The sequence below is a fragment of the Rhinoderma darwinii genome, chromosome 13 (assembly GCF_050947455.1).
Source record: "Rhinoderma darwinii isolate aRhiDar2 chromosome 13, aRhiDar2.hap1, whole genome shotgun sequence".
Lineage (NCBI taxonomy): Eukaryota > Metazoa > Chordata > Amphibia > Anura > Rhinodermatidae > Rhinoderma > Rhinoderma darwinii.
In genome coordinates, this window is record NC_134699.1 from 59,389,461 (window position 1) to 59,402,643 (window position 13,183).

General features: G+C 41.4%; 1 long non-coding RNA gene across 1 annotated transcript in view; it reads left to right on the forward strand.

Annotated features, from left to right (window-relative positions):
* The window catches only part of LOC142665733 (uncharacterized), an 85,156-nt gene that overhangs the window by 27,634 nt on the left and 44,339 nt on the right, over positions 1-13,183 (forward strand). The window contains exon 4 of the long non-coding RNA XR_012851555.1: positions 461-612. This is a non-coding gene — a long non-coding RNA (uncharacterized LOC142665733). The remainder of the gene's footprint in view (positions 1-460; positions 613-13,183) is intronic.

Sequence of the window (13,183 nt, forward strand, 5' to 3'; positions counted from 1 at the left end):
TATACAAGGGGGGGCTGTGTAGCGCTATCCACAGCGGTATGTGTGTGGCGCTCTTTGTAGGGGTTTTTTTTGGCGCTATTTACAAGAGGGGAGGGCTGTGTGGCGCTTTCTACAGTGGGGCTGAATGGCACTATCTATAGGGGGCTGTGTGTAACGCTCTCTATGGGGGATGTGTGATATCTACAGGGGGCTATGTGGGGCGCTATGTATGGTGGTGTGCAATATCTACAGGGGCTGTGTGTGTGGCACTATGTATGGGGGGCTGTTTGTGGCACTTTGTACAGGGGGCTATGTGTGGCACTATGTCCAGGGGGCTGTGTGTGGCACTATGTACAGGGGGCTGTGTGTATGTGGTGTTTTACAGTGTGTGGTATTATTATATTCAGGCGCGCAGTGTTTGGTGCTATTATATTTAGGGGTACAGTTTGTGGCACCATGATAACTTTATTTTCATTTATAGGTGTGGAAATGGTGGAAAAGTGAGGAGCCGAAGACATCTGAGTGGCAAATTCTGCAGAAATGAGTCATGGCCGGGAAAAGTCGTCATGAGCTCTGGACCGGATGGAGTAGAAAAGAGGGAAAAAAATACTAAAATCTGAGACGTTGTCACCTGTGAGTCACTAGATTTATAAAAAAATCTGTCACCTCTCCTGACATGTTTATTATAGAAAATTCTTGTATTTCACAAAAAGTCTTTCTGCAGTCCAGGACTGATAGACAATTCCCCTTGTCAGGAGGACGTGTCCCTGCACAGTGTGATACTGTCAGTATGTAGGGACACAGCCCTGTGACAAGGGGAATCGTAACACCCATTTGTTAATGCTTGCCCAAAAAGCTAGTGTTAAAAATTGTTACAGGGCGGCGGTGCGGAAGGGGGGCCCAAGTTTGGTAACAGCCCAGGGCCCATGGTCTACTTAATCCGCCACTGGGTGTGTCACCATGGTTATGTAAGTATAAACTAATAGCAACCGTGCCATCTAAACCGTTACTCAGGGGAAAGCTCCCTTTGTCACCCCATCACCTCTATTACGTGACACGATCGCGGTGTATAGATAGTTGTCATGGCAGCTAGAGGTCCTAATGACGGCTGCCATCTTGGTCCTCCTATTAAGCCATGCCAGAGGAAGGGCTTAATAGGAGGATGCTAAAAGCACAATACATAAATATTACAGTGTATTGTACCAGCAATCTTACCATCAAGTCCTCTAGTGGAATTTATAGAAACTCATTTAAAAAATGGTCAAACAAATGTGTAAGGAACATACAAAAAATATCTAAAAACTCACTTTACCCCTAATTGATAAAATAAAAAAAAATAAGATGAATTGTTATCCGTAAAAAAGATAAACGTTTAAAATCGAACGTTATTTAACCGTAAGGTGAACGCCGTAAAAAATAAATTAAAAAAAACGAAATTAAAAAAACTTTTTACATTTTGTTTTGCTCACTAAAAAATGAAATACACAGTGATGAAATGTTATATGTAACCCAAAATGGTACCAATTAAAACTACAGCTCGCCCTGCAAAAAACAAGTCCTCACACCGCTCCACCGACCGAAAAATAAAAAAACTTCTGGGTTTCAGAATATTTTTTATAAATGGTTTTTATTGGATAAAAAGTGTAAAAAAAAAAAAAGTTATAATTTTGCTGTCACCGTAGTTGTGCTGACCGCAGAATAAAGGCAACACATTATTTTTACTGTTCAGTTGACTAAAAAAAAGTGAAATCCTAAAAACAATGGACGAATTGCTGTTTTGTTTTCCACTCCATCCATCGAAATAAGTTTTAATTGTTTCCCAGTACATTATATGAAACATTAATGGCAGCATGAAAAACTACAACTCATCCCGCAATAAAAATAATAATAATCTGATACGGCTATGTCAGCAGAAAAATAAAAAAGTTATGACTTTTAGAAAGTGGGGAGGAAAAAACTAAAATAAAAAACGGAAGTAGCATCCCATAGACTAACACTACAATCATCATCCATCCAGCGTGACATGGCTGATAACAGAGAACAAATGATGGAGATAAAATAGAAACTTTAGGTTTACTGCCCCTTTCAAATGTAATATTTAGATATTATACTCACTTTGCCAAAGCTGCCCCTACCCAGGACCTGGTGGATGGTAAAGCGGCTGATGGTAAGCCTGGCATAGGGGCTGGATGTTCCAGGGTCTTGGCTGCTCCCAGGTCTTGGCTCCTCATCCTCCAATCCTCTGTCCTTGGCTCCTCTCCTCTTCTTCATGATCTTCTTGAATCCGGTGACGCTGTCCTCCTCCCTCTTCCTCTTCTCTTCTTCTCTCTTCTCACTGTCTTCTCCATGTCCATTGGACGCCATTTTCTCCAATATCTTCCTACCTGTAGACTCCAGTGCGATCGCTGCTGTCGACAGTTGAAAGTAAAGGGCAGTTGGTCGTGTGCAGGTCACATGATGTCAGAGGTCATGGAATCCTCAGGTGGCACCTGCCTGGCAGTAACCTGCTCTGCCATGTCTGATGTGGGCATCATGAGTGCCAGACTCGTGTCCAGCATAATGTTTTCCAACCATGGTTCCTGAGGTTCCAGGTCAGGGGTCCACAGAACACAGTAGCAATACATGTCACTCCTACAGTAGAAATAGAAAACAGAGTTCTATTTGCTCAAGTTATTGGTGAAACATTTCTCATCCAGAATATACAATTATAGAACGCTTTACCTCCTTTACACCAAACTTCTATGAGATACATAGGAATGGGAGTAGTAGTTCCCCGGGAGTGGAAAACATGTTCCATGTTTTAAGGTTGGGAAACACCGGTCTAGAGGAATGAGAGAGAACGTCATGGCGGATCTTCTAGTGCTGTATCATTAGTAGATGGGGGATGGGACAGGTGATGAGACGGGTATATCGGGCTGGCAGTGGATGTACAATAAATAAAGGAGTGTGAATAGATCATAATTATAAGATTATTTATAATGTAAAGCATGACACAGCGCCGGATCCATCGTATGAAGGACACCCCCGGCACCAGGACACCATTGACTTATTATGACCATTGGGTTCGGTCATTGTGTCAGTAGTTTTGATGTCATCTGATGGAGTTTGTGACAGAGATTCTGAAAGGACCCGCCAGCAGTAATGTGAGATTGATAGGTTGTCTCCTGCACGTCATCTATGTCCTCATCCCAGTCCAATGGCTATGGAGGAGAAAAGACATTATTATATTTTATTACATACACATTTATATTATAAATGATAGATAGATATGAGATAGATAGATAGATAGATAGATAGATAGATAGATAGATAGATAGATAGATAGATAGATAGATAGATAGATAGATAGAGTCCACCGTCCAGCAGCACCAGCACATATAACGGATGGGCGCACGCCTTGGGAACCCGATTTTTGGTTCCAAATCTTTCAATATGTTTCCAAGAATAGGCAGCACTCCGATTCAAAGTGAAAAAAGTGTTTTTTTTTAGCCCCTGTGCAAGGTTTCGGCTGTATTTGTGGAGCCTTTTTCAAGCACGCTGATGGTGTATAAAACAGTGGTATATACGGGGGCTGAACAAATAGTCCCATTAACATGTGATTAATACTAAGACTAAAAACAACAATGATGTCTATAAATGACATCACATATAATAATACATAAAGTATCCACAGTGATCAATACAAATATCTTCTCAATACACAAGAAAAGTGCATAATGTGCTAATTAATGTGTCCGTTATTAAACATGTACAGCTGTGAACAATTAAAAACATTAACATGTAATACTTTGGATCCAAGTTCACGTGTGTGTTGATTTCGGTGTTCTAAGGATTCGTTTGCGCATGTCTATGACATCACGCGGGTTCGCGCATGCGCATCAGACATGTGTAGTCATCGGCGGCCATTTTGGTAAAGATAATATCATTACCTAATAGATGAAATACTGTGCGTGTCAGCGCATGCGTGATGTGATAAACTATCGTACTAGGTCAATGAGATTGATATAGGAAACAGTGAAATCGCTCACTACTCAAATTTAAGAGAATTATATATGAGACATTATAAATATAGTCCCTAATATAATATAGTTTGTTTAGAGGTGACATTTTATTATGTAGTATATGTCCCTATGTTATAAATTCTGAAAGTTATTGTGATATAACTAGAATTATATCAAAGTAAAAAAAAAAAGTAGCTGAAAAAACGCATCGGTGTGAATAGAGACATAATGTTGGAAAATTCAATATTAAAAATTTCTGGTCACAAGAACACTGTTATTATATGTCATCCTGGTTTTCTTATGGTACATAGACGCAATTTATAAAGATAAATTTCGATGCTCATGGCGATATTAAATCTAAAAATGTATGTTACCCACCGGAACAAAGGGAGTCCAAAGTAAACATGGGGAGAACTTGTATATGGCTCAGGTAAAGTAATCTGAAAGAGATCATTTTAAAGTTATAACAAATGATGTAATAGTACACTAAGTTATATACACGATAAACGTGCGTCAACCCATCCCGACCTGTGGGATAGAATCGTTTCTCATATGTCCGTTTAGTCAAAGGATGAGTAAATTCCCCTCTCTAAGGGGGCGGCGGCGCCACTGAAACCAGCCGCCGCCACCACCTCTTGCACTATAATTGCATAAGCGATGAATGGCCGTGCACCGTTCCCGACCATTTAGCGCTTTTCAACGATGCATGCGGCACGATGACTTCTTTACGCCGCTTGCGTCATTGAAAGGTGCTGAATGACAGGGCAGAATTACTTGCCCTGTCAATCAACGCCTTTCGTCGTTCAGCCAAAGCAAACCTGCCCAGAAGAGAGCAGGTCTGGATTGCCACCGAACGGCGTGGGAATGGGATCAGGGTGAGCATGTAAAGTTTTCGTTTTTTTAGAATAAAAAGGGCGTGTCATTATCTACAGAGGGAGCTATATGTGGGGCATTATATACAGGGGTGGGCTATATGAGGGATATTATATACAGGGGTGGGCTATATGTGGGCCATTATATACACGGGTGGGCTATATGAGGGATACTATATATAAGGGTGGGCTATATGTGGGGCATTATATAGATGGATGGGCTATATGTGGGGCATTATATATGGGGGGCTATATGTGGGGCACTATATACAGGGGTGGGCTATATGTGGAGCACTATCTACAGGGGTGGGCTATATGTGGGCACTATATACACGGGTGGGCTATATGTGGGGCACTATATACAGGAGTCAGCTATATCTGGAGCACTAGCTATAGGGGGAGCTATATGTAGGGCACTATCTACAGGGATGAGCTATATATGGGGCACTATATACAGGGGAGTTATATGTGGGCACTATTTACGGGGGGCTGTATGTGGGGATTATCTACAGGGGGCTGTATGTAGGGCACTATTTAAAGGGGGCTGTATGTGGGGCCTTATCTACAGGGAGCTGTATGTGGGGCACTATCTACAGGGGGCTTTATGTGGGGCAATATCTACAGGGGCATCTAAGTGGGGCACCATTTACAGGGGGATCTATGTGGGGCACGATCTGCAGGGGTCTCCATGGGGGGCACTATCTACAGGGAGCACTGTGACTGTGGGAAACAGTGTATAGTGCTATTATAATCAGGGACACAGTGTATGGCACTATTTTAATTAGAGGTGCAGTGTATGGCGCTATTATATTTTGCGGCTTAGTGTGTGACACCATGAGAATTTTATCTTCGTTTATAGGTGCAGAAATGTTTGAAAAGTGAGAAGCTGAATACATCTGTGCAGAAAACTGCAGAAATGGGCTGTGGCCGGGAGAAGTAGTCATAGAGGTGTGAACCGGATGGAGAAGAAAAGAGAAAAAGAACTAGAATTCGAGAAGACGTCACCGGTGAGTCACCTAATGTAAATGTTTATTCTGCCTCTAATCAGCACTGTAGTCACTGTATGATCTGCAGCGAGATGATGGGTGGTATGAGTTGTGTTTTTTTGTGGAACAGCAACTCCCAGCATATCCTTATGATTGTTCGGCCAATGCTGGGAGCTGTAGTTTTACACCGTACAAACCTATGTAGCAGGGGTTGCACTACATTGAGCTGCATTTGTGCTGGTGCTGTATATATCTATGATCTTAGTTCTGGTGCTGTATATATGTTATGATCTTGGTTCTGATGCTGTATTTTTGTACTGAGCTTTGTTCTGGTGCTGTATATATGTACTGAGTTGATTCTCATGCTGTATATGTCACGGTTTGTGGGTATGTGGACCAACTAGGCCGCACCGACGTAGCGGGGAGGCAGCTGGCCAAACAGGGAACGCCAGCAATACAAAGTCCCGCACAAGGGTACCTGGATAGTCCAGACAGTGGCCGCAGCTCTGACACGGATGGAGGTGGGTGCAGCATGTAATGCCAGACATGGCGGATGACAGCAGGTGCCGCAGGTTGCGCCAGACGTGGCGAATCCCTCCGGACATGGCAGATGACACAGGACGTAGCGGATGACACAGGACGTGGCAAACAACAGCAGGTGCAGTAGACACGACTCCAACTAGTAGGCACAGGAAGAAGTACACAGCACGGGATACAGGAACAAGTATCTGGGCATGGGTAACAACTGGAACGGGAAACACTAAGGGACCATTTGCAAGACAGACTAGGGATAACTAACAACACTCAGGCAAGGATCAGATGGGCTGGGGCCCTCTTATAGTCTGGGAAATCATGTGTGTTGATGATGATGATGATTTCTTACATGTGCGCGCTGGCCCTTTAAGAGTGGGCACGAGCGTGCGCGCACCCTACGGAACACAGCAAACCGGAGCGGAAGTGAGCGCAGGCGTCTCCTATGAAGGAGATGGGGACCAGCATTCACAGATCCATGGCTGCGGGCATCAGGCGGTGAGTAGATCTGACGGCCCGCGGCCATGGACGCTACAGTATATATGTACTGAGCTTGGTTCTGGTGATGTATATATCTACTGAGCTTGTTTCTGGTGCTGTATATATGTTATGAGCTTTGTTCTGGTGCTTTATATATGTTATGATCTTGGTTCTGGTGCTGTATATTTGTTATGATCTTTGTTCTGGTGCTGTTTACATATTATGAACATTGTTCTGGAGCTGTATTTATGTACTGATCTTGGATCTGGTGCTGTATATATGTACTGATCTTGGATCTGGTGCTGTATATATGTACTGATCTTGGATCTGGTGCTGTATATATGTACTGATCTTGGTTCTGGTGCTGTATATATGTATAAGCTTTGCTCAGGTGATGTATATATGTATGAGCTTTTTTCTGGTGCTATATATATGTATGAGCTTTGTTATGGTGATGTGTATATATATATATATATATATATATATATATATATATATATATATATGAGCTTTGTTCTGGTGTTTTATATGTGTACTGAGCTTTATTCTCATACTGTATATATGTATGAGCTTGGTTCTGGTGTTTGTATATATGTTATGACCTTTGTTCTGGAGCTGTATTTATGTACTGAGCTTTGTTCTGGTGCTGTATATATGTTATGATATTGGTTCTGGTGGTGTATTTATGTACTGAGCTTTGTTCTGGTGCTGTATATATGTTATGATATTGGTTCTGGTGGTGTATTTATGTACTGAACTTCGTTCTGGTACTGTATATATGTTATGATCTTGGTTCTGGTACTGTATATATGTATGAGCTTGGTTCTGATGCTGTATTTATATATATTTATAATAACAAAATTGCAGGGAAGATAGAATTGTTTTCAGTTCATTATATATTTTATGGGATTTTTTTCAGGTAGTTTTAACCCCTCGAACCTCCACCATGCGGTAATACATGACCTGACAATATTTCCAAAGATTCCCTTGTATGTATTTTTCAGATGAAGCAAAATCTATAAAATCAACTTTTAAAATGACGCACACTATATGCTAATTACTCATAAAAAGGGTCATGTGGCGGTGCCGCTATCCTGAAGAGTCACATAGTCTTGCCTCGAAACCCACCTTTCCATTCATGATTGACATCCCCCCTGGCTGTTATACATCACTACCAGTCTCCTCCAACTTTTTCAGATGCGCCATTGCCTTGTACTCCTTTGGCACACACCGTGCAGCGAGGTGTACTCTGCCAGGCTGCACCGCGCATGCCAGGGGAGTACAAGGCAACGGCGCATCCGAAAGAGTTGGTGGTGGCTGATAGTGATGTAGAACAGCCAGGGGGATGTCAATCAAAATATGGGGGGCGCCATCTTTTTTCACCTTAAGCAGCAGAAAAGCTAGAATCGGCCCTGATATATAGACAGACAGACAGACAGACAGACAGATAGATAGATAGATAGATAGATAGATATGAGATAGATATGAGATAGATATGAGATAGATAGATAGATATTAGATAGATATGAGATAGATAGATAGATAGATAGATAGATAGATAGATAGATAGATAGATAGATAGATAGGAGATAGATAGATAGATAGGAGATAGATAGATATTAGATAGATAGATATTAGATAGATAGATATTAGATAGATAGATAGATAGATAGATAGATAGATAGATAGATAGATAGATAGATAGATAGATAGATAGATAGATAGATAGATAGATAGATAGATAGATATAAGATAGATAGATAGATAGATATGAGATAGGAGATAGATAGATAGATAGGAGATAGATATGAGATAGATAGATAGATAGATAGATAGATAGATAGATAGATAGATAGATAGATAGATAGATAGATAGATAGATAGATAGATAGATAGATAGATAGATAGATAGATAGATAGATAGATAGATAGATATGAGATAGATAGATATGAGATAGATATGAGATAGATAGATAGATAGATAGATAGATAGATAGATATGAGATAGATAGATAGATAGATAGATAGATAGATAGATAGATATGAGATAGATAGATAGATAGATAGATAGATAGATAGATAGATAGATAGATAGATAGATAGATAGATAGATAGATAGATAGATAGATAGATAGATATTAGATAGATAGATAGATAGATAGATAGATAGATATTTTGGTATCACATTATGTAATCACATTCAACATACAGTGGTACAGGCAGTGCTTATCTGTGGCACCTGTGATTGGGTGGAAGATCCAGCCAATCAGCATGGGCATTTTCCTGACAGAAGTCTGTGTATCAGCACATAATACTGGAGGCAAGTAGAACCAATCAGTGGCCACTTTATTAGTGAAGTGCATGCAGTGATTGGCTGGCTGGCGCCTCTCTGCAGGATAGTACTAGTCTACTATGGACATCATTTTTAAATGGATTCCAGGCATCATTAGACATCCATGCCCCACGCTCCAGGGTGGCACGGCTCTGTAGAATAAGACCCCTTAGGGTATGTTCACACGCAAACGCAAAATACAACTGAAATTACATCAATGAAAAGCAGGTCCAATTACGTCCCAAGAAGTGACATGCCCTTCTTTGAGGCGGGCGTCTTATTCCGCGCCGTCTTTTGACAGCGACGCGTCAAAATATACCTCGTCTGAACAGAACATCGTAAAACCCATTGAAATCAATGGGCAGATGTTTGCAGAAGTTTTGGAGACGTTTTTTCAGGCGTAATTTGAGGCGTAAAACGCCTGAATTACGTCTGAAAATAGGTCGTGTGAACATACCCTTAATGCCTACTTATATATTTATATCTTTTGTGAGGGAATAACCGTAAATGGTAATGTTTTTGGCAAGATATACGTCAGGGACACGGCACATAGACATACCACACATCTGCATTACTTGTCTATTCCAGCACCTTGAAGTCCACACATAAGAAGCACTTTACTAAATCGTGCGGCCATTAAAGTTCTGTTTACACATTTTTATCAAATTGTGCTGCAATTGTTGCAAGTTCGTGGCATAAAACGCTATGCGACTGCGACCTGTTTGTTAAAATTACTGTCGGTTCAGGGAACCGGGGAGAACGAGGATCCAGAACTGGTCCTTCTGCACTCAATTGTATCCGCGTCCTTAGGACATTGTGGCCCTATCTCAAAGGGGCCTTGTGACGCTTTCTAAAGAGGGCACTATATAAAGGGGGTACTGTGAGTGGCATCATCTACAAATGGCAAAATTTCCAAGGGGCACTGAAAGTGGCATTGTCTATAGAGGGCACTGTGAGTGCTACCATCTCAAGGGAGCACTATCTCCAGGGGGCACTATTTCCACCGAGCACTATCTCCAGGGAGCACCATCTCCAGGGGGCATTGTGAGTGGCATTATCTACAGGTGGCACTATCCCCAGGGGGCACTATCTCTAGAAAGCACTGTCTCCAGGGGGGACTTTGTATTTTTATCTCCTGAGGGCACTATCTCCAGGGGGCGCTGTGAGTGGCATTATCTACAGAGTGTACTGTGAAGGGCGCTATCTCCAGGGGACACATCGTGTGTGTGGTGTTTTATTTAACTGTGTGTGGCAGTATATTCTGAGGCATAGTGTGTGATACTATTATATTCAGATTCACAGTGTGTGGCACCGTGATTTTCTTGTCTTAGTTTAAAGGTGTGGATGTGTTCGAAAAGTGAGAAGATGATGGCATCTGAGCGGCAAACTCTGCAGAAATCAGTCATGGCCGGAAGAGGTCGTCATGGAGGTTTGAGCGGATGGAGAAGAAATGAGAAAAAGAACAACTAAAATCTGAGTAGATGCCACCTGTGAGATGCCTACCTTTTTTGTAAAAGCAACTGCCATCATATCTTTACCATGGTTGAGGCCATACTGTGAGCTGTAGATTCACACCGTACAAACTTATATGGCAGGGGTTTACTTACTTTGCAAATGTTCTCTGTACTGAGCTGTATTTTTGCTGGTATTACATATATATCTACTGAGCTTGGTTCTGGTGCTGTATATATGTACTAAGCTCGGTTCTGGCTATATATATATATATATATATATATATGTACTGAGATTTGTTCTGGTGCTGTACATATGTACTAAGCTTCGTTCTGGCTATATATATGTACTGAGCTTTGTTCTGGTGCTGTACATATGTACTCAGCTTTGTTCTGGTGCTGTATATATGTATGAGCTTTGTTCTGGTGCTGTACATATGTACTGAGCTTTGTTCTGGTGCTGTATATATGTATGAGCTTTGTTCTGGTGCTGTACATATGTACTGGGCTTTGTTCTGGTTCTGTAATTATGTGTTAAGCTTGCTTCTGGTGCTGTATTTATGCACGTGTGTCCTCACCCTAACTTTCACATCGAGCTGGTAACCACTTTGGGGGTCCATTGAAAGGTTTTCTATGGGGCCCAGCAATGTCTGCTAAAGCCTCTGACACTAGAGCCGACTCAGGACCCCTAATAACCACTGACCCCCGTATCTCGTGTAGAATGTAATGACGTTCATATCTCCTTATTACTTCTAATTTTTAGCTGTTTCTCTGTTACACAGGAGATTTGTCAGGTGTTTTCCCTTATTCTGGATTTTGTCCATTCTTCTAGGTTCCTCCAATCATCTTCATTCATTATCGGCCCCTAGATCTTGTAGGAAACATTTGAAGGAACTTTACAAAGTTTTAAATTTATTTTTAGAGAACACAAGAAAAATAAATCAACAGTGATTAACCTTAATGTATTATTATGTCATGGGGCGGGAAGGGGTTAAATGTGCATCGATCTCTCTTCTACCAGGTTGTGTGGACCCGGCCCTAGTGTGTGGCTGCTTCATCCTGAGTTTATTTATATGGGGGTCTGTATTTATAAAGGGGTCTGGGGTCTGTATTTCTTAGAGGGCCTTGGGTCTCTATTTATTAGATGGTGTGGGGTCTGTATTTATTAGGGGTCTGGTCTGGGGTCTGTGTTTATTAGGGCGACTTGGGTTTGTATGTGTTAGGGGTCTGGGATCTGAATTTATAATGTGATTTGGGGTCTGTATTTATTAGGGGGTCTGGGGTCTATATATATATAAGGGGGTCTGTATTTTTTAGGATGTCTGTATTTATTAGGGGGTCTGGGGTCTGTGTTTATTAGGGGTCTGGGTTCTGCCTTTTTTAGGGCCAGTTCACACAGAGTTTATGTCAGCGCTAAAAAATGGCCCAAATTGCTTCCCATGGACTTCAATGGGAGGCAGAAGCGGTTTCGGACAGTTTTGGCCGCTCACGGGAAAAAAAGCGGCATGCTCTTTCTTTGAGTGGATTCTACCTTTGACCTCCCATTGAAATCAATAGGAGGCAGAAGAAACCTACGGCACTCGTTTGCCCGAGAGAAAAAAACACGGAAATAAAAACATCAAATAATGCTGGCACTTACAAAAATGTATTGACTTGGAAGAAAACTAGACAATAGACAATGATTGACATGAAGCTTTCCTATCCCCTCTTCAAAGCACTTCTCCAGGTTCTGAAAATAGACTAGATCTTTTAATACACACCTTTCTTAGCTACTGCAGAACATCTTTGAGAATAAGAACAAGAATATGAGGAGTTTCATACCGATCACTCCCAACATTTAGGTGACGATACACAAGCTGGGTGCCTTGTACTTTTTATATGACTCTGGCCCCTGCCTGTAACCTGTCCCATATATAATATATATTATGTGTACAGGAATCCAGGGAACTCCCCAATGTTACTCTCCTGGATTCATCAGGCAAATTACCAAGTGCCACTCGGGTCGTTTTTCACAGCATCCGAGTGGCAACCGATAGTTTCCATGCACTCATTCACTGCAGTAGGTGAATCGGGTTGTGAAAATGCCCTATCTTTTCAAGGACCATGGACGGGACTCGGGCATCACACACGGTCTTGTGCAAGAGCCCTTAACCCCTTAAGGACGCAGCCTAGTTTGGGCCTTAAGGCTCAGAGCCCATTTTTCAAATCTGACATATTTCACTTTATGTGGTAATAACGTCGGAATGCTTAAACCTATCCAAGCGATTCTGAGATTGTTTTCTCGTGACACTTTGGGCTTCATGTTCGTGGTAAAATTTGGTCGATATATTCAGTCTTTATTTGTGAAAAATTGCAAAATTTGGAGAAAATTTACAAAAAATTGCATTTTTCAGAATTTAAATGCATCTGCTTGAAAAACAGACGGTTATACCACCCAAAATAGTTACTAGTTCACATTTCCCATATGTCTACTTTAGATTGGCATCGTTTTTTGAACATTATTTTATTTTTCTTGGAAGTTACAAGGCTTAGAACATAAACAGCAATTTCT